The sequence below is a fragment of the Coregonus clupeaformis genome, unplaced genomic scaffold (assembly GCF_020615455.1).
Source record: "Coregonus clupeaformis isolate EN_2021a unplaced genomic scaffold, ASM2061545v1 scaf0987, whole genome shotgun sequence".
Classification (NCBI taxonomy): domain Eukaryota; kingdom Metazoa; phylum Chordata; class Actinopteri; order Salmoniformes; family Salmonidae; genus Coregonus; species Coregonus clupeaformis.
In genome coordinates, this window is record NW_025534441.1 from 97,427 (window position 1) to 116,309 (window position 18,883).

An 18,883-nucleotide genomic window follows, 5' to 3' on the forward strand; every position below is an offset into this window, starting at 1 on the left:
CAAAATAAAATGCAACCTAAATAATAAGGAAATATATTTCTGGGAACATTTTCTGGGTGAAGGGGATTCTGGGATACGTAGATTAGGAAGATGATGACAGCAGGGGGAATGGATTGGCCTTGCTGATGACCAGTTTCTGGTGCTGGTGAGAGATGTAGCCCTTGATGTGACCCTAGAAGAGGAACAAGAAGAGAGGTAATCTGCTGCTTCATGTCTTACGACTTTCTGAAATATCAGGTGTAGTGCTTAGTATGGTCAGAGAAAAAGGTCAGTGTGTGTGTGTGTGTTAGTGGTGGTATCTCACCTCACAGATTAGGTTGGCCAGGATACACTGCACCTCGTCAATGTCCACCTCTTCCACCTGCATCATTTTTAGAGCTACCAGGAAGGCATCTAGGGGTAACTGGTGAGTCTTCAGCAGCTGGTACCTTACACAAACATGTTAACAAAGAGTCAATATCGCTCTTAGGTTAACACACATGAAGTTCATACCACAAACACGTTAACAAAGAGTCAATATCGCTCTTAGGTTAACACACATGAAGTTCATACCACAAACATGTTAACAAAGAGTCAATATCGCTCTTAGGTTAACACACATGAAGTTCATAAAACAAACATGTTAACAAAGAGTCAAAATCGCTCTTAGGTTAACACACATGAAGTTCATACCACAAACATGTTAACAAAGAGTCAAAATCGCTCTTAGGTTAACACACACACACCAATTCCTACTCCACCAATGCAGATTCACACTATAGGGCTGAACCTGAATCGTACTGTGCTGGCTCAAATCATTTATTTTCACACTGACCTTTCAGTGCGGTTCCAGCAACTATGATGGATGTGTAACCAGGCCAGCCCAGTACAGCTGGACTTGGCTCAGTAGTGTGAAAATTGTACAAGACTCACACTTTCTTGAAGAGGTTCCGGTAGGTGATGATCTTGAGCTTCTCGAGGATGAGGAAGATGCCACAGCGGATGAAGAAGGTCTCGTGCTTGGCCAAGGCCTCGTTCAGCAGCAGCAGGTTGCCCTCACTATTACACAGACAGACAGACAGAGAGACAGACAGACAGACAGAGAGAGAGATGAATGATAGAAAGAGAGAGGAGGAAGTAGAGAGGGAGATGGCGAGGAGCGGGAGGGTGGTGACTCACCTCACAGCTTTCGTGACGTCGGCAAACTGCATGAGGTCATACTTCCTGAGCAGCTGGTGATTAGGCATGTGACCCTGAAACAACATGAGCAACACCAGTCTCAGTCTCTGATTTACAATCAAGCTTTTTGAATTTGATTTGGATTGAGACGTGTGTGGCTAGATGAGCACATGTTAAGGCTCTCTCAGTAAAGCTCTGTCTCACCAGCAACATCTTGACAGGCAGTAGGTAGATGAGGATCATGCGTTTGTTCCTCTGGCTGGAGCGGTGGCAGTGCTGGAAGGAGAAGGACAGGTACTCCTCGGCTGGTTTGTAGTCGCTGTCGAACATGGCCCTTACGGCCTACGTAGTATTTGTAGGTGACTCTCTGGGCCATACTGTAATCATCCTTCAGGTTGGAGCTGTCGATGGCCCGGATCAGTGGCTTACACAGGTGTAGCTTGTTGATCTGGACACACAGAACCATTTAGACACACAGAGATGTACACACATACACACACGAAGTAGGCCCTATTCACACTACTGCCTTACCTTGAAGTATATCTTGAAGAGCTGATTGATGAGAAACAACATCCCCCACTTCTTGGAGTCGTCAATACCAGCCCGACTGTAAACGATAACAGTCAAGACATCATGGGTAAGGGGCTATGGTTGCTACAGTAAAGGCTGTGAGATATATAGTTTAATATGCTGTCAATAGTGTCCAATGCTGTGAGATATATAGTTTAATATGCTGTCAATAGTGTCCAATGCTGTGAGATATATAGTTTAATATGCTGTCAATAGTGTCCAATGCTGTAAGACATATAGTTTAATATGCTGTCAATAGTGTCCAATGCTATATGATATATAGTTTAATATGCTGTCAATAGTGTCCAATGCTGTGAGATATATAGTTTAATATGCTGTCAATAGTGTCCAATGCTGTAAGATATATAGTTTAATATGCTGTCAATAGTGTCCAATGCTATAAGATGTATAGTTTAATATGCTGTCAATAGTGTCCAATGCTGTGAGATATATAGTTTAATATGCTGTCAATAGTGTCCAATGCTGTGAGATATATAGTTTAATATGCTGTCAATAGTGTCCAATGCTGTGAGATATATAGTTTAATATGCTGTCAATAGTGTCCAATGCTATAAGATATATAGTTTAATATGCTGTCAATAGTGTCCAATGCTATAAGATATATAGTTTAATATGGTGTCAATAGTGTCCAATGCTGTGAGATATATAGTTTAATATGCTGTCAATAGTGTCCAATGCTGTGAGATATATAGTTGAATATGCTGTCAATAGTGTCCAATGCTGTAAGATATATAGTTTAATATGCTGTCAATAGTGTCCAATGCTGTGAGATATATAGTTTAATATGCTGTCAATAGTGTCCAATGCTGTGAGATATATAGTTTAATATGCTGTCAATAGTGTCCAATGCTGTGAGATATATAGTTTAATATGCTGTCAATAGTGTCCAATGCTGTAAGATATATAGTTTAATATGCTGTCAATATTGTCCAATGCTGTAAGATATATAGTTTAACATGCTGTCAATGGTGTCCGATGCTGTGAGATATATAGTTTAATATGCTGTCAATAGTGTCCAATGCTGTGAGATATATAGTTTAATATGCTGTCAATAGTGTCCAATGCTATAAGATATATAGTTTAATATGCTGTCAATGGTGTCCAATGCCGTAAGATATATAGTTTAATATGCTGTCAATAGTGTTCAATGCCGTAAGATATATAGTTTAATATGCTGTCAATAGTGTCCAATGCTGTGAGATATATAGTTTAATATGCTGTCAATAGTGTCCAATGCTATAAGATATATAGTTTAATATGCTGTCAATAGTGTCCAATGCTGTAAGATATATAGTTTAATATGCTGTCAATGGTGTCCAATGCTGTGAGATATATAGTTTAATATGCTGTCAATAGTGTTCAATGCTGTGAGATATATAGTTTAATATGCTGTCAATAGTGTTCAATGCTGTGAGATATATAGTTTAATATGCTGTCAATAGTGTCCAATGCCGTAAGATATATAGTTTAATATGCTGTCAATGGTGTCCAATGCTATAAGATATATAGTTTAATATGCTGTCAATGGTGTCCAATACTGTGAGATATATAGTTTAATATGCTGTCAATAGTGTCCAATGCTGTGAGATATATAGTTTAATATGCTGTCAATGGTGTCCAATGCTGTGAGATATATAGTTTAATATGCTGTCAATAGTGTCCAATGCTGTAAGATATATAGTTTAATATGCTGTCAAGAGTGTCCAATGCTGTGAGATATATAGTTTAATATGCTGTCAATAGTGTCCAATGCCGTAAGATATATAGTTTAATATGCTGTCAATAGTGTTCAATGCCGTAAGATATATAGTTTAATATGCTGTCAATAGTGTCCAATGCTGTGAGATATATAGTTTAATATGCTGTCAATAGTGTCCAATGCTATAAGATATATAGTTTAATATGCTGTCAATGGTGTCCATTGCCGTAAGATATATAGTTTAATATGCTGTCAATAGTGTTCAATGCCGTAAGATACAGTGGCGGCTGGCCGATAGAGGGCGCTAGGGCGCCGCCCTTAAATAAAATTATTTTTAAAAAAAAATAAAAAAATAAAAATAATAATAATAATTATAAAAACATCAGTATGTCAATATTTGTGTGTTTGAAATATGGAATGCACACAGTAATATGTGTAAGATATGATAGAAAATCATATTCGCAACCTTTCCTCTGCCTGTCAAACGCCTCGTCAGCTCTGGGCGATACAGAAAGTGCCCCGAGGAGGCGGGTCTACGTAGCAGTTAAGCCAATTGCTAATTTAAGATATGAATGTATGACATAAAATGTAGCTAATCAGCGATTTTAATTCGAATCCAAGGAGGGCGATTATTTTATCGCCCCAAGCTCGCCCCTGATAAAATAAGGACCGGGCTCCAGTGGCGCCATTTTTACTAGACGACAATGGCGAACGCAAACGTTACTCCTCCAAGACCCAACCCTAACTCGGTGAAATCTCTCCTCCAAGATCCGTTTGAGAGGAGAACTTTGTCAGAGAAAGTTCGGGTGAAAGAGCTGGGCCCAGATCAACCTGACCTCTCAATCAGACAGCAGGCTAGCGAGAAAGGGAAGCAGTATATGCGCGGCTTCTCCCGTAGCTGGTACACCAGGAAGGCTTGGCTAGCTGGGTGCACTGATGCTAATGCTTTATTTTGCTTTCCGTGCTTGCTTTTTTAAAACGGGGGTCAGATTCAGCATGGACAGGTACCGGAGTGAGGGATATGAAGCACCTGTCAGAGAAGGTAAAGAAACATGAGAACACCAGGGCACACATGGACAACTCTGTAAAGCTAGCTGTATTAGGAAGGGTGAACATTGCTACGCAGCTGGATGACGGCCACAGGATTGCGGTGAGGAAACACAATGAGGAGGTGGATAAAAACAGGCACATTCTATCCAAAATTATCGATTGTGTGAAGTTCTGTGGGGCTTTTGAGTTGGCCTTGCGTGGGCACGAGGAGACTCCCCAGAGCCTCTACAACACGGTGGAACTTCCACAGTCGCGCTGTAAACACTGTGTACGAGTACAGGGATGACCTCCTAACGTGTTTCCAGACCATCAGAGACTCTGGGAACTTTGATGCCCCGACTGTCAGAGAGGCGGGGGGCTTTGTGAGGATGCTCGAAGACGAGGCTTTCTGTTTTTCCTGGCACTGTTCCACAAGATCATGCCAAATGTGGACATGCTTTTCAGCCAGCTGCAGAAGAGGAACATCGACCCTGTCTTCATTAAAGCACTTGTCCAGAGGTTCACAGAAAGCATGCTAACAATCAGGTAAATAACTATATTTACTATTGGCTGATAAAGATGCTGTTAGAAAGATGAATAGTTCACTTACAACAGTTTAAAAGCCTAAATGTGTCTGGTCATCAAAGTGAGTGATTATCATAGAGCCGTCACAATTATATTTGTTTTAGTATTTTAAAAGGAAAGAGAAGACATTTACATTACATTTTAGTCATTTAGCAGACGCTCTTATCCAGAGCGACTTACAGTTAAGAGTGCATACATTTTTTTCATACTGGCCCCCGTGGGGAAACGAACCCACAACCCTGGCGTTGCAAGCGCCATGCTCTACCAACTGAGCTACACGGGACCACATTAGTTTTGGCAAGATCTGAAAAAAGAAGTTGGTGGAGTGCAACCCTCAAACATTGAAGAATTACAGCAGTTTGCTGCTGAAGAATGGGCCAAATTGCCAGCAGAAAAGGTGCAGCAAGCTCATTGATGTCTACAATAAGCATATGTTGGCAGCTATCTTGGCCAAAAGCTGTGCAACCAAGTACTAGCTCCAGGGTGCCAATAATTTAGTCCATGACATTTGTCTATATTTTCTAAATTACAATTGTAAACTTAAGTTTACAGAAATATAATTAAAGGTGTGGAGACCCATTTTTTCCTCTCAAATTTCAACTGATTTTAGAAGAAATAGGGAATTATTTAAGAAAAAGCCCAAGGGTGCCAATATATTTGGACACAACTGTATGCCTTCAGTCTAATTGGAATGTATGGCAGTAGAGTTGTTTGTATTTCTCCCTAACCAAAATGGCTGCCATTAGGATACCATTCAGGATTTTTTTCACCTGTGTTACCACGACAATCACGCCAAATGAGCATTGCATTTGTGTGCTCCTTCAGTGTGAATGCGCAAATTTGATATGGGTCACATGTAAAACTGATACATAATTGATACAGATTTACGGTATGTTGCCTATATATTACTATATACCGGTATTGATGCACAGACCAGTTTGGGTTTTTACTTTACCTTCTATAACGGTATTTCAATGTTTGGTTTGTTAAATGTGGTAATGCCACTCCGCCATGTGTAACGTCCGTTTTTCTAGTTTACTCCGCAATTTGGGTCGTCTCTCTCCCTCTCTCACCAAGTACCACCCCGTCACTCAAGGAGCGCAGTTGTTGTTACTCGACCACGAGAACAAGTGTTTGTCCAAAAAGACACAATCAGACGTTGATAATAATGCAGGAAAGTACTACACAGTTTGTAATAATTATTCAGGTGTCCACCAGGTCAATTTCTAGAAGAGGCCTAGTTGTTATTGAAGATTAACTTTATTGCTAAGTGCACAGCAGAACAAAATTATGTTGCATCCCTCTCACAAATGTAATAGAAAAAGGCTTTAAAACGTAATAACATCAGTTAATTATGTACATCACAGGTTAAAAGCAGTTACTAGACATAGTTTGTGTGTATATACACACTATCTGTCTGTCTGTCTGTCTGTCTGTCTATATATATATATATATATATATATATATAAGTCACTGGTTGTGTGTTGAGGGGGGAATTACAGTGAGCTAAGAAGTCTGATTGCAAGTTATCAAATTAAACTTTATTTTTTGGACCCAGGGCCTCAATTCCCTCTTTGTGTGGGGACAGCGCATCTGACGAGCAGCAACAGCCCATCAAGCGACGGAGGATGCTGGGACCAGGAGAACAACAGAGGTTGGCTATAGAGGTAAGTTGTGATGTAATTGTCAGTGTTTCCCCATAGAACTTTTTTCAGGCCTGGTAGTATGTAGCCAAAACCCTGAACAATCAGCACCTTGGTAATCATATACTTGAGTTGGACATAGGCATGTGTCAGTCAGGATCACTTGCATCAAAATAGCTTAATTGCAAATTAAAGCTGATGATGTATCTTTTACAGGTATGTGATACCATCCTGAGTCATGCCAAAGAGAGGTTCTCCTTCACCCAGCACCTCATCAGCGCAACACTATTGCACGGAGAGTTGTTCCCACAACACAGTGTGAAGTTCCCCGATACAGCGCTTGAAACAACCGTGGAGGCGTACCCCATGTTGAACAAGGCCAAGCTCAAAAACCGAACTGTCCCTCATCTATGAGAACAGTGAGTTCAAGGCTTGTAGTGGTGCAGTGCCCCTGTACCAGTTCTTCATGGAGAACAACCTTCAGAGCACTTTCACAGAGACTGCCAGCCTCCTCAAGATCCTCATCACCACACCCATGACAACTGCTGAGTCAGAAAGGTGCTTCTCTACACTGAAAAGGATCAAGACCTTCCTGAGAAACAGCATGACACAGGATCGCCTGAACGCTCTGGCCATGCTCTCCATGGAGAAGAAACTTGTCAGGGACATTCCTGACTTTAATCAAAGGGTCATTGAGAGGTTTGCCACTCAGAAGGACAGACGGGCAAAATTCCTGTACAAATAAGATGACAGACACACACACACAGAGCAGCTCTGGCCGCATGTTTCTTTGTATATAGTTGACCTTAGCATAAAAAATCCAGTTATATATGGTACTCTAGAAAGTCTTAATAGTGTCTTTGCTAATATTACTGTATATATGTTGTTTTGTATCAATTAATTGTTGCAGTTCTGGAGCACATTAACAATTAGTCACATTTAGTATGATCATAAAATACTGTATGCTATTCTTCCAGTCAAAGGTTTGAGTTCATCCACTTGATATCCATTTCTATATTATACATCCTTTTATACAGTGTAAGATTTCCTATAAACTTTATAATAATTTCATGTTATTGTCCACTTTCCACTCTGTTCTGACAGCATGCCTGTTGCGTTGCCTGTTTACTACCAATGGTAAAAAGTTCACTTTAAATGCAAATGAAAGGCTTGGGTTTGTGTAATATGTTTTTGTGTAAGAATGCCTCAACTTTTTAATATTGGCATTAAATAATTACTGAATGTTTCACTGAGCACTGCTGTCCTGCAGTTTGTGTTAAAATATATCGCGATGGTTACAGGAAAAAAAGTATGGCACAGCCCCACCGAGAATATTTTTCACCAGCCGCCACTGGTAAGATATATAGTTTATTATGCTGTCAATAGTGTCCAATGCTGTGAGATATATAGTTTAATATGCTGTCAATAGTGTCCAATGCTATAAGATATATAGTTTAATATGCTGTCAATAGTGTCCAATGCTGTAAGATATATAGTTTAATATGCTGTCAATGGTGTCCAATGCTGTGAGATATATAGTTCAATATGCTGTCAATAGTGTTCAATGCTGTGAGATATATAGTTTAATATGCTGTCAATAGTGTTCAATGCTGTGAGATATATAGTTTAATATGCTGTCAATAGTGTCCAATGCCGTAAGATATATAGTTTAATATGCTGTCAATGGTGTCCAATGCTATAAGATATATAGTTTAATATGCTGTCAATGGTGTCCAATGCTGTGAGATATATAGTTTAATATGCTGTCAATAGTGTCCAATGCTGTGAGATATATAGTTTAATATGCTGTCAATGGTGTCCAATGCTGTGAGATATATAGTTTAATATGCTGTCAATAGTGTCCAATGCTGTAAGATATATAGTTTAATATGCTGTCAAGAGTGTCCAATGCTGTGAGATATATAGTTTAATATGCTGTCAATAGTGTCCAATGCCGTAAGATATATAGTTTAATATGCTGTCAATAGTGTTCAATGCCGTAAGATATATAGTTTAATATGCTGTCAGTAGTGTCCAATGCTGTGAGATATATAGTTTAATATGCTGTCAATAGTGTCCAATAATGTAAGATATATAGTTTAATATGCTGTCAATAGTGTCCAATGCTGTGAGATATATAGTTTAATATGCTGTCAATAGTGTCCAATGCCGTAAGATATATAGTTTAATATGCTGTCAATAGTGTTCAATGCCGTAAGATATATAGTTTAATATGCTGTCAATAGTGTCCAATGCTGTGAGATATATAGTTTAATATGCTGTCAATGGTGTCCAATGCTGTAAGATATATAGTTTAATATGCTGTCAATAGTGTCCAATGCCGTAAGATAAATAGTTTAATATGCTGTCAATAGTGTCCAATGCCGTGAGATATATAGTTTAATATGCTGTCAATAGTGTTCAATGCTGTAAGATATATAGTTTAATATGCTGTCAATAGTGTTCAATGCTGTGAGATATATAGTTTAATATGCTGTCAATAGTGTTCAATGCTGTGAGATATATAGTTTAATATGCTGTCAATAGTGTCCAATGCTGTGAGATATATAGTTTAATATGCTGTCAATAGTGTTCAATGCTGTGAGATATATAGTTTAATATGCTGTCAATAGTGTCCAATGCTGTGAGATATATAGTTTAATATGCTGTCAATAGTGTCCAATGCTATAAGATATATAGTTTAATATGCTGTCAATAGTGTCCAATGCTGTGAGATATATAGTTTAATATGCTGTCAATAGTGACCAATGCTGTGAGGTATATAGTTTAATATGCTGTCAATAGTGTTCAATGCTGTGAGATATATAGTTTAATATGCTGTCAATAGTGTCCAATGCTGTGAGATATATAGTTCAATATGCTGTCAATAGTGTCCAATGCTGTGAGATAAATAGTTTAATATGCTGTCAATAGTGTTCAATGCTGTGAGATATATAGTTTAATATGCTGTCAATAGTGTCCAATGCTGTGAGATATATAGTTTAATATGCTGTCAATAGTGTTCATGTCACGAGTTGCTAAGCCAGAACCCAGAAGCAGACCAGGACAAGGTAAGTTGAAACGAAGGTGAGTGTTTATTACAAATTCAAGAGTGATGCTGAATAATCCAGGGAACAGGGCGGGCGGCGTTGATTAGTTGTTGGGGGTGCAGTGGTTGATCCCATCCTGGGTCGGCAGCCGCCGACCACCGGGCAGAGGTTGGATGAAGGTTCCGGACGGGTGACTGCAGATGGAACAAAACGGGGGTAAGTAAGCAACAAACCAACAAGGTGCAAAAACAACAAAACTAACGCTAGGCTCTAAGACTGATACTCTGGTAAACCTACTGTTCATGGCTAACGATCCGGCAGGGAATGGATGTTAGGCCAGAGCCTAAGAAGGGTGATGATCAGGACCAGGTGTGCAGATTGCTGATGGGATGCAGGTGCGGAAATCAAGAGAGCTCCCCGGAGCGTTCCCGAACCCTCGGGAAACTGGAGATCACGAACAGAAAAAACTAGTCCACAGACAGGACCCGACTCAGACTGCCGGGATCGTTACAGTACCCCCCCCCCTCCGGCCGACGCCACCGGGCGGACTCCCGGAGCGCCAGGATGGAGGCGGTAGAAGTCACGGATGAGGTCAGCATCTAGGATCTGTCGCCGCGGAATCCAACTCCTCTCTTCAGGACCCTACCCCTCCCAGTCCACGAGATACTGGAAACCCCGGCCCCGCCGTCTGGAATCCATGATGCGTCGCACCGTGTAGGCAGGACCACCTCCGATCATCCGAGGAGGAGGAGGGGGAGGCGGAGGAGGCAACAGAGGACTGAGGAAAACAGGCTTGAGGCAGGAGACATGAAAGGTGGGATGGACTCTGAGCGTCCTCGGTAGTTTGAGTCGAACTGCCACTGGATTGATCACCTTCTCCACCACAAACGGACCAATGAACTTCGGTAACAACTTCCTAGACTCAGTCCGTAACGGAAGATCCCGTGTGGCCAACCAAACCCTATCTCCGATGGTATAGGTGGGAGCGGGGATCCGGCGACGATTCGCCTGGAGCTGATACCGGTCCGAAACTCTAAGGAGTGCCTTTCTGGCCCGATGCCAGGTCCGGTGGCAACGACGAATATGGGCCTGAACAGAAGGCACTGAGAGCTCCTTCTCCTGAGAAGGGAACAGGGGAGGTTGGTAGCCATACAGGCACTGGAAGGGAGACATCCCAGTGGCAGATGTAGGGAGAGTATTGTGGGCATACTCAACCCAAGGCAACTGAGAGACCCAGGAGGTGGGGTTGGAAGAGACCAGGCAGCGTAGCGTGGATTCCATCTTCTGGTTGGCTCTCTCCGCCTGACCATTGGATTGGGGGTGAAAACCAGATGTGAGACTGACTGTAGCTCCAATGGCCAAACAGAAGGACTTCCAGACAGCAGAGGTAAACTGAGGGCCACGGTCGGAAACGATATCACTGGGCAAACCGTGGACCCTGAAAACCTCCCTAACCAGGATCTCGGACGTCTCCGAGGCAGAGGGAAGCTTGGCAATAGGCACAAAGTGGGCGAACTTGCTGAATCTGTCCACGATAGTCAGAACGACCGTGTTCCCCTCAGAAGCGGGCAACCCAGTGACGAAGTCCAGGGCCAGATGCGACCATGGTCGCGGGGAATAGGAAGGGGGGTGAAGTAGTCCAGAGCTGGGCCGATTGGTACTCTTATTCTGCGCACACACTGGACAGGCAGCAACAAAACCCCGAGTATCCTCGGCCATGGCAGGCCACCAAAAACGTCTGCGAAGAAACGCCATTGTCCGAGCCACGCCAGGGTGACAAGCCATCTTGCTGGCGTGGGACCATTTGAGGACAGCAGGACGAACCGACTCAGGCACAAACAACCGACCGGGTGGACCGTTACCGGGACCGGGCTGAGTCCGAAGGGCCGCCAGCACCTCCTCCTCAATCTTCCACATAACTGCTCCCACGACGCAGTTCCGGGGGAGAATTGTCTCGGTCTTGGACCCACTCTCCTCCGTCTTGGAGAACATCCGGGACAAGGCGTCCGCCTTGCCGTTCTTAGATCCAGGTCGGAACGTCAGGGAAAACTTGAATCGTCCGAAAAACAACGCCCACCTGGCCTGGCCGGGAGTTGAGACGTTTAGCCGATTGCACGTAAGCAAGATTCTTGTGGTCAGTCCAGACAATAAACGGTTGCTCCGCCCCCTCCAACCAGTGGCGCCACTCCTCCAAGGCAAGTTTCACCGCGAGAAGCTCCCGGTTACCCACATCGTAATTCCTCTCCGCAGGCGAAAGGCGACGAGAGTAGTAGGCGCAGGGATGGAGTTTACTGTCCGTGGAGCATCGCTGCGACAGGATGGCGCCAACTCCCACATCAGACGCGTCCACTTCAACGACGAACTGACGGGCCGTGTCCGGTTGAGAGAGAATCGGTGCGTTGGTGAATCGCCTCTTCAAATCCAGAAACGCTCGATCCGCCTCCGGATTCCACTTGAAGGTCCTGATACTGGAAGTCAAGGCAGTTAACGGAGCGGCCACACGGCTGTAATCCCGGATGAATCTGCGGTAGAAATTCGCAAACCCCAAAAATCTCTGGAGCTGCAATCTCGTACCGGGCTGGGCCCATTCCAGAACCGCTCTAACCTTCTCCTGGTCCATCCTAATCTCTCCCCTGGAGATGATGTACCCGAGAAAGGATGTCGTGTGGGCGTGAAACTCGCACTTCTCGGCCTTCACGAACAGGCGATTCTCCAACAATCGCTGCAGAACCTGCCGGACATGCTGGACGTGGTCGGAAGGTTCCTTCGAGAAGATCAGAATGTCATCCAGGTAAACAAACACAAAGAGACCGATCATATCTCTCAGGACGTCGTTCACCATACTCTGGAATACCGCTGGAGCATTGGTCAGTCCAAACGGCATCACCTGATACTCGAAGTGACCCATCGGTGTATTGAAACCCGTCAACCACTCGTCCCCCCTCTCTGATCCGGACCATGTGATACGCATTGCGTAGGTCTAGCTTGGTGAACACCGTAGCACCCTGTAAGGAGTCGAAGGCAGAACTCATCAAGGGCAGGGGATACTTGTTCTTGACCGTGATGTCATTCAACCCCCGATAATCAATACACGGTCGAAGAGAGCCATCCTTCTTACCCACAAAGAAGAATCCTGCCCCCCAGGGGGTGATGACGAGGGACGAACGAGACCAGCAGCTAGGGACTCCTTGATGTAGGTCTCCAAAGCCTCACGTTCAGGTCGGGAGATACTGTATAACCTTCCCTTGGGGTAGACAGCTCCAGGGAACAGGTTGATGGCACAATCATATGGTCGGTGGGGAGGGAGTGACAGAGCCTTCTGCTTACTGAAAACTTCCCCAAATCGTGATATGTCTCGGGAACCAGGGACAAATCTGGGGGTTTAGCCTCAATCACCTGACTGGGAACCGAATGGGGGCAGGCAGTCTTGAGACAGTTAGCATGACAATCAAGGCTCCAACTCGTTACCTTGCCCGTCACCCAATCGAACGTGGGATTGTGTTCCTTCAGCCAGGGGTATCCAAGGACCAGAGGAACATGGGAAGACGGCAGAATGAAGAATGAAATCATCTCAGAATGATTCCCCGACAACCGCATCTTAACCGGTTCAGTCCTCATCGTGATACGTGCCAGACTACTGCCGTCCAGAGTGGTAGCTTCAATGGCTTCCGGCAATTGCTCCTTGGAAAGCCCCAGCTGTTCCACCAACTCGGCATCTAGAAAGCTTCCATCGGCACCTGAATCGATAAAAGCGTTAATCGCTAAGCTCTGATTCCTGTTCATAAGGGTAGCCGGGAAACGGGGTCTGACAGAGGTATTGAGAGGTCGAAACTGGCTCGCTAAAAGTCCTCCCAACTTTAGCGAGCCGCGCAGTTTGACGACCCGACTGGAACCTGAGAAGCTGATCGGTTGGACGGAACCCATTGCTTCTCCCTCCTTCGCTCTCGGACTCGATTATCCACCCGAATAGACAAGGCTACCAAGCTGTCCAGGTCACCAGGCTCCGGATAGGAGATCAACTCATCCTTGAGCTGCTCCGACAGACCCTGGTAAAAGGCCGCTTGCAGAGCCTCCTCATTCCACCCACTCTCCACAGCCAACGTCTTGAACTCGATCACGAAGTCGGCCCACGCTGCGAGTTCCTTGGCGAAGCGAAAACAGGCGCCTAGCTGCGTCCCTCCCTCGGACGGAATGGTCGAAGAGCTTCCTCATCTCGGCCGTGAACCCCTGGTATGAAGCCATGCAGGGATCCTGTCGTTCCCAAACGGCTGAAGCCCACTCCAGCGCTCGACCACGCAGCAACTCAATCACAAAGGCTATCCTAGCCTTGTCTGTGGCATAAGAGTAGGGCTGTAGATCGAACACTAATCCACACTGCATCAGGAAGGAACGGCATCTTCCCAGCTCCCCCTCATATTTATCCGGCGTCGGAACCTTGGGCTCACGGAAGGACACAGCTTCAGAAGCGGCAGGCGAGATGGGTGAAACCGGTAGTGGATCCTCCACCGGACACTTGCGTTGGTTCTGGACCTCCGTCAGACCGGTAGAAAGGTTCCGAACTGACAACGCGATCTCCTGTAGTACCGTGCTATGATGGCCCAACATCTTCTCCTGCTGGGTAATGGCATGGCGAACAGAGTCCAGGTCCGCTGGGTTCATTACTGGCCGGATCGTTCTGTCACGAGTTGCTAAGCCAGAACCCAGAAGCAGACCAGGACGAGGTAAGTTGAAACGAAGGTGAGTGTTTATTACAAATTCAAGAGTGATGCTGAATAATCCAGGGAACAGGGCGGGCGGCGTTGATTAGTTGTTGGGGGTGCAGTGGTTGATCCCATCCTGGGTCGGCAGCCGCCGACCACCAGGCAGAGGTTGGATGAAGGTTCCGGACGGGTGACTGCAGATGGAACAAAACGGGGGTAAGTAAGCAACAAACCAACAAGGTGCAAAAACAACAAAACTAACGCTAGGCTCTAAGACTGATACTCTGGTAAACCTACTGTTCATGGCTAACGATCCGGCAGGGAATGGATGTTAGGCCAGAGCCTAAGAAGGGTGATGATCAGGACCAGGTGTGCAGATTGCTGATGGGATGCAGGTGCGGAAATCAAGAGAGCTCCCCGGAGCGTTCCCGAACCCTCGGGAAACTGGAGATCACGAACAGAAAAAACTAGTCCACAGACAGGACCCGACTCAGACTGCCGGGATCGTTACAGTTCAATGCTGTGAGATATATAGTTTAATATGCTGTCAATAGTGTCCAATGCTGTGAGATATATAGTTTAATATGCTGTCAATAGTGTCCAATGCTGTGAGATATATAGTTTAATATGCTGTCAATAGTGTCCAATGCTGTGAGATATATAGTCTAATATGCTGTCAATAGTGTCCAATGCTGTGAGATATATAGTTTAATATGCTGTCAATAGTGTCCAATGCTGTGAGATATATAGTTTAATATGCTGTCAATAGTGTCCAATGCTGTGAGATATATAGTTTAATATGCTGTCAATAGTGTCCAATGCTGTGAGATATATAGTTTAATATGCTGTCAATAGTGTTCAATGCTGTGATATATATAGTTTAATATGCTGTCAATAGTGTCCATGTCCTGTGAGACTCACTTGTCGCTGGCACACACTCTGAAACAGCCCATCAGTTGTTCAGCAGCTTTCTCCAGCATGTCTCCCAGCTTGCCTTTTCCCTTCCTCAGGAGCTGCTGCTCCGCCTGGACAATATCACTACAATCATCAAACCCCTCCTATAGTGTCACGATCGTCTAATGAGGGAGACCAAGGCGCAGCGTTGCGAGTGAACATATTCTATTTATTAAATGCTCACATGAACAAAACAATAAACAACGAATGCGTGACGTCTATGGTACAACACGAACACACACAAACAAAATCCCACAACCCGAAAGAAAAACAGACAGATTAAATATGGCTCCCAATCAGAGACAACCAGCCGACAGCTGACACTCGTTGCCTCTGATTGGGAGTCACACCGGCAAACATAGAAAATAGACAACCTAGAACACCCACCAACGAAACAGAAAACATAGAATGAACACACCCTGGCTCAACATAATGAGTCCCCGAGCCAGGGTGTGACAGTACCCCCCCCTAAAGGCGCGGACTGCGACCGCGCCTAAATACGAGCAAAAACAGGGGAGGGCTGGGTGGGCATTCCTCCTCGGCGGCTCCGGCTCCGGGCTTGATCCCCACTTCCTCTCCAACCCCCCAAAGTACCCCTGGTCCTGTCTAGCCCCGCTGGCCGGAGCCGGACTGACGACATGCGCCCCTGGCTTGGTGCGTGGAACAGGAACGGACCGGACCGGGCTGACGATACACACCCCTGGCTTGGTGCGTGGAGCAGGAATGGACAGGAATGGGCTGGTGACGCGCACCACAGACTTGGTGCGGAGAGCAGGAACGAGCCGGACAGGGCTGACGAAACGCACCACAGACTTGGTGCGGGGAGCAGGAACAGGCCGGGCCGGGCTGGCGACGCGCACCACAGGTTTGGTGCGGGGAGCAGGAACAGGCCGGGCCGGGCTGGCGACGCGCACCACAGACTTGGTGCGGAGAGCAGGAACGGGCCGGACCGGGCTGGCGACGCGCACCACAGGTTTGGTGCAGAGAGCAGGAACAGGCCGGGCCGGGCTGGCGACGCGCACCATAGGCTCGGTGCGGGAAGCAGGAACATGCCGGGCCGGGCTGACGACACGCACCACAGGCTCGATGCGAGGAACAGGAACAGGCCGCACCGTACTGGGGACACACACCACTGGCCCTACGCAGGGATCAGGAACGGGCCGGACCGGACTGGTAACACACCCCAGTACCTCTCGCCGTGCCTCCACACTTTCCCTCTCCTCTGTGACCAGTGGCCCCCTTAACCTGGCGGCCTCCTCTTCACACCCGCTGGACCGCTCCCTCGCGGCCTCCTGCTGCCCCGTCGTCCACGTCGTGAGCCCCCCCCTAAAAAATTTCTGGGGGTCTCTCCTCCCCGTGGGCCATGCCTCCATTGTTCTCGCCCACCTCTCGCTCCTCTGTCTCCAACCCTCGTCACTCAGCTCCTCAATGGGCTTGACCCAGTCGAAGCTCTTGATCCATTGCTCCATAGACCAGCCTCTCTTCTCTTCACTTAGCGGGGCCCAGCCGAAACTCCTACTCCACTGATCCCAGGTCCTTCCTCTCTCCTCCTCACGCTGCTTGGTCTGGTACTGGTGGGATTTTCTGTCACGATCGTCTAATGAGGGAGACCAAGGCGCAGCGTTGCGAGTGAACATATTCTATTTATTAAATGCTCACATGAACAAAACAATAAACAACGAATGCGTGAGCGTCTATGGTACAACACGAACACACACGAACAAAATCCCACAACCCGAAAGAAAAACAGACAGATTAAATATGGCTCCCAATCAGAGACAACCAGCCGACAGCTGACACTCGTTGCCTCTGATTGGGAGTCACACCGGCACACATAGAAAATAGACAACCTAGAACACCCACCAACGAAACAGAAAACATAGAATGAACACACCCTGGCTCAACATAATGAGTCCCCGAGCCAGGGTGTGACATATAGGACATGACTTATCCATCACTGGATCAGAAGCATTCTAGAGCACAACTGTTTATGTTCACTTACATTATTGGCAAATATCCGTAAGTCCAGCGTAACAGCGAACATCACTGGCAAGGCCCTAAACAGCACATATAGAGCAGTTATCCCACAGACGTGTATATGTAGAATAGAAAAACATTAAGGCCAAATTGATATTTTTTGGCATGCTTATCCTTACCAGTTCTCCTCTTTGTGAGATTGGAAGGCCCTCAAGAATGACGTAGAAAGTCAAGGAGGAACCGCAGAGAAACCATGACAGAACAGTTTGGAAATGTACTAGTCTACATTTTTGTGTGTTATAAGAAAGGGATAGTCCATTGGCTAGCAGGCCAAAATGTACATATTTGTCCGCTTTGGGGTGGCAAAATGAAATGATGATTTTCATTAAGGTCCATATCTTTGGGTTACATTTTGGTATGATAGCCACATATCGGAGGTAGCTAAATGTGGCTATCACTGCATTATATGTTATGACCCCTATGCAGTTAGTTGGGCCAACAGGATTGAGGGTATGAAATGTAATGTTGTATTATCAGGGAACAATCTCCTCAAACTAAGGCAATTTGCTAAGTTATTAACTTCATGATACAACACATTAAGGGTTGAAACAATAAGAATGGTAATGACATCTCTATGGGCCCACCTTGGGGGTCAAAGGTCCTACATGTATGCATTTTGGGGTATATCAAGCCAGAATGGACAGTACTGGGATGTGATCTGTTATCACATGGTACCATAGATGATACCCTAGATTATAACTAAATTCACACAGAACAAGGAGACCAATTGGGGCAGTTGTTTAGCTATATAGAGTCATCATAGATTTGGTCTATAATCAGTCCCAGCAGCCTATTTTCAAAATGGCAGCCATCAATTTCAATGGGGAGGAACTGCATTGATTTTGCATGGACATAACTGAATAAATAATTGCAATAATGTCTTAAAATGTGTGTTACAATGAGGACACCTCAAAATGATGGCCCAAGTATGTCAGTTATATGTATTTAGGTAAATATGACCAGAATAGTGGTAAAAATATGATAAAAAAGCTGTCGGAACGGCTGAGTGTTGTAGGCGTTTCAAATATATTACGTTAAAACACTTAGAAAATGTTGATATGAAATGCAATACGATTATGTAAATTCTGTTAAAATGAAGAAATGTGATGTGAAACCTTCCCTGTATATTGAACCCTAAAGGATATCCCATACAAATGTATTACGTCCAGCAAAGAGGTACTGGCAACCCTTTTTGGCAAAATGCCTTCATAATGAGTGTGTAGCACATAGGGATGTGTGAAACATAGTCCTCAGCCTGAAGTGTCCTCACAAGAGCCATCAAATAGCTAGCTTTTCAGGTGGGGCTGACTGGTAAGACGCTTTAGGAGGGCGGTCGAGTGTGCTGGGCAGAGGTCCAAAGTTCACACCAGGTGTGGGCTGAATCGGGAGGATGTGGTACTCACTAAGCAAGCAGCGTGACGTCCTTTACAAGTGCAC

At 45.2% G+C, this 18,883-nt stretch overlaps 1 pseudogene; it reads right to left on the bottom strand.

Annotated features, from left to right (window-relative positions):
- Positions 1-31: 31 nt before the first annotated feature.
- On the bottom strand, positions 32-17,671 carry LOC121547795 (annotated as a pseudogene).
- Positions 17,672-18,883: the final 1,212 nt, after the last annotated feature.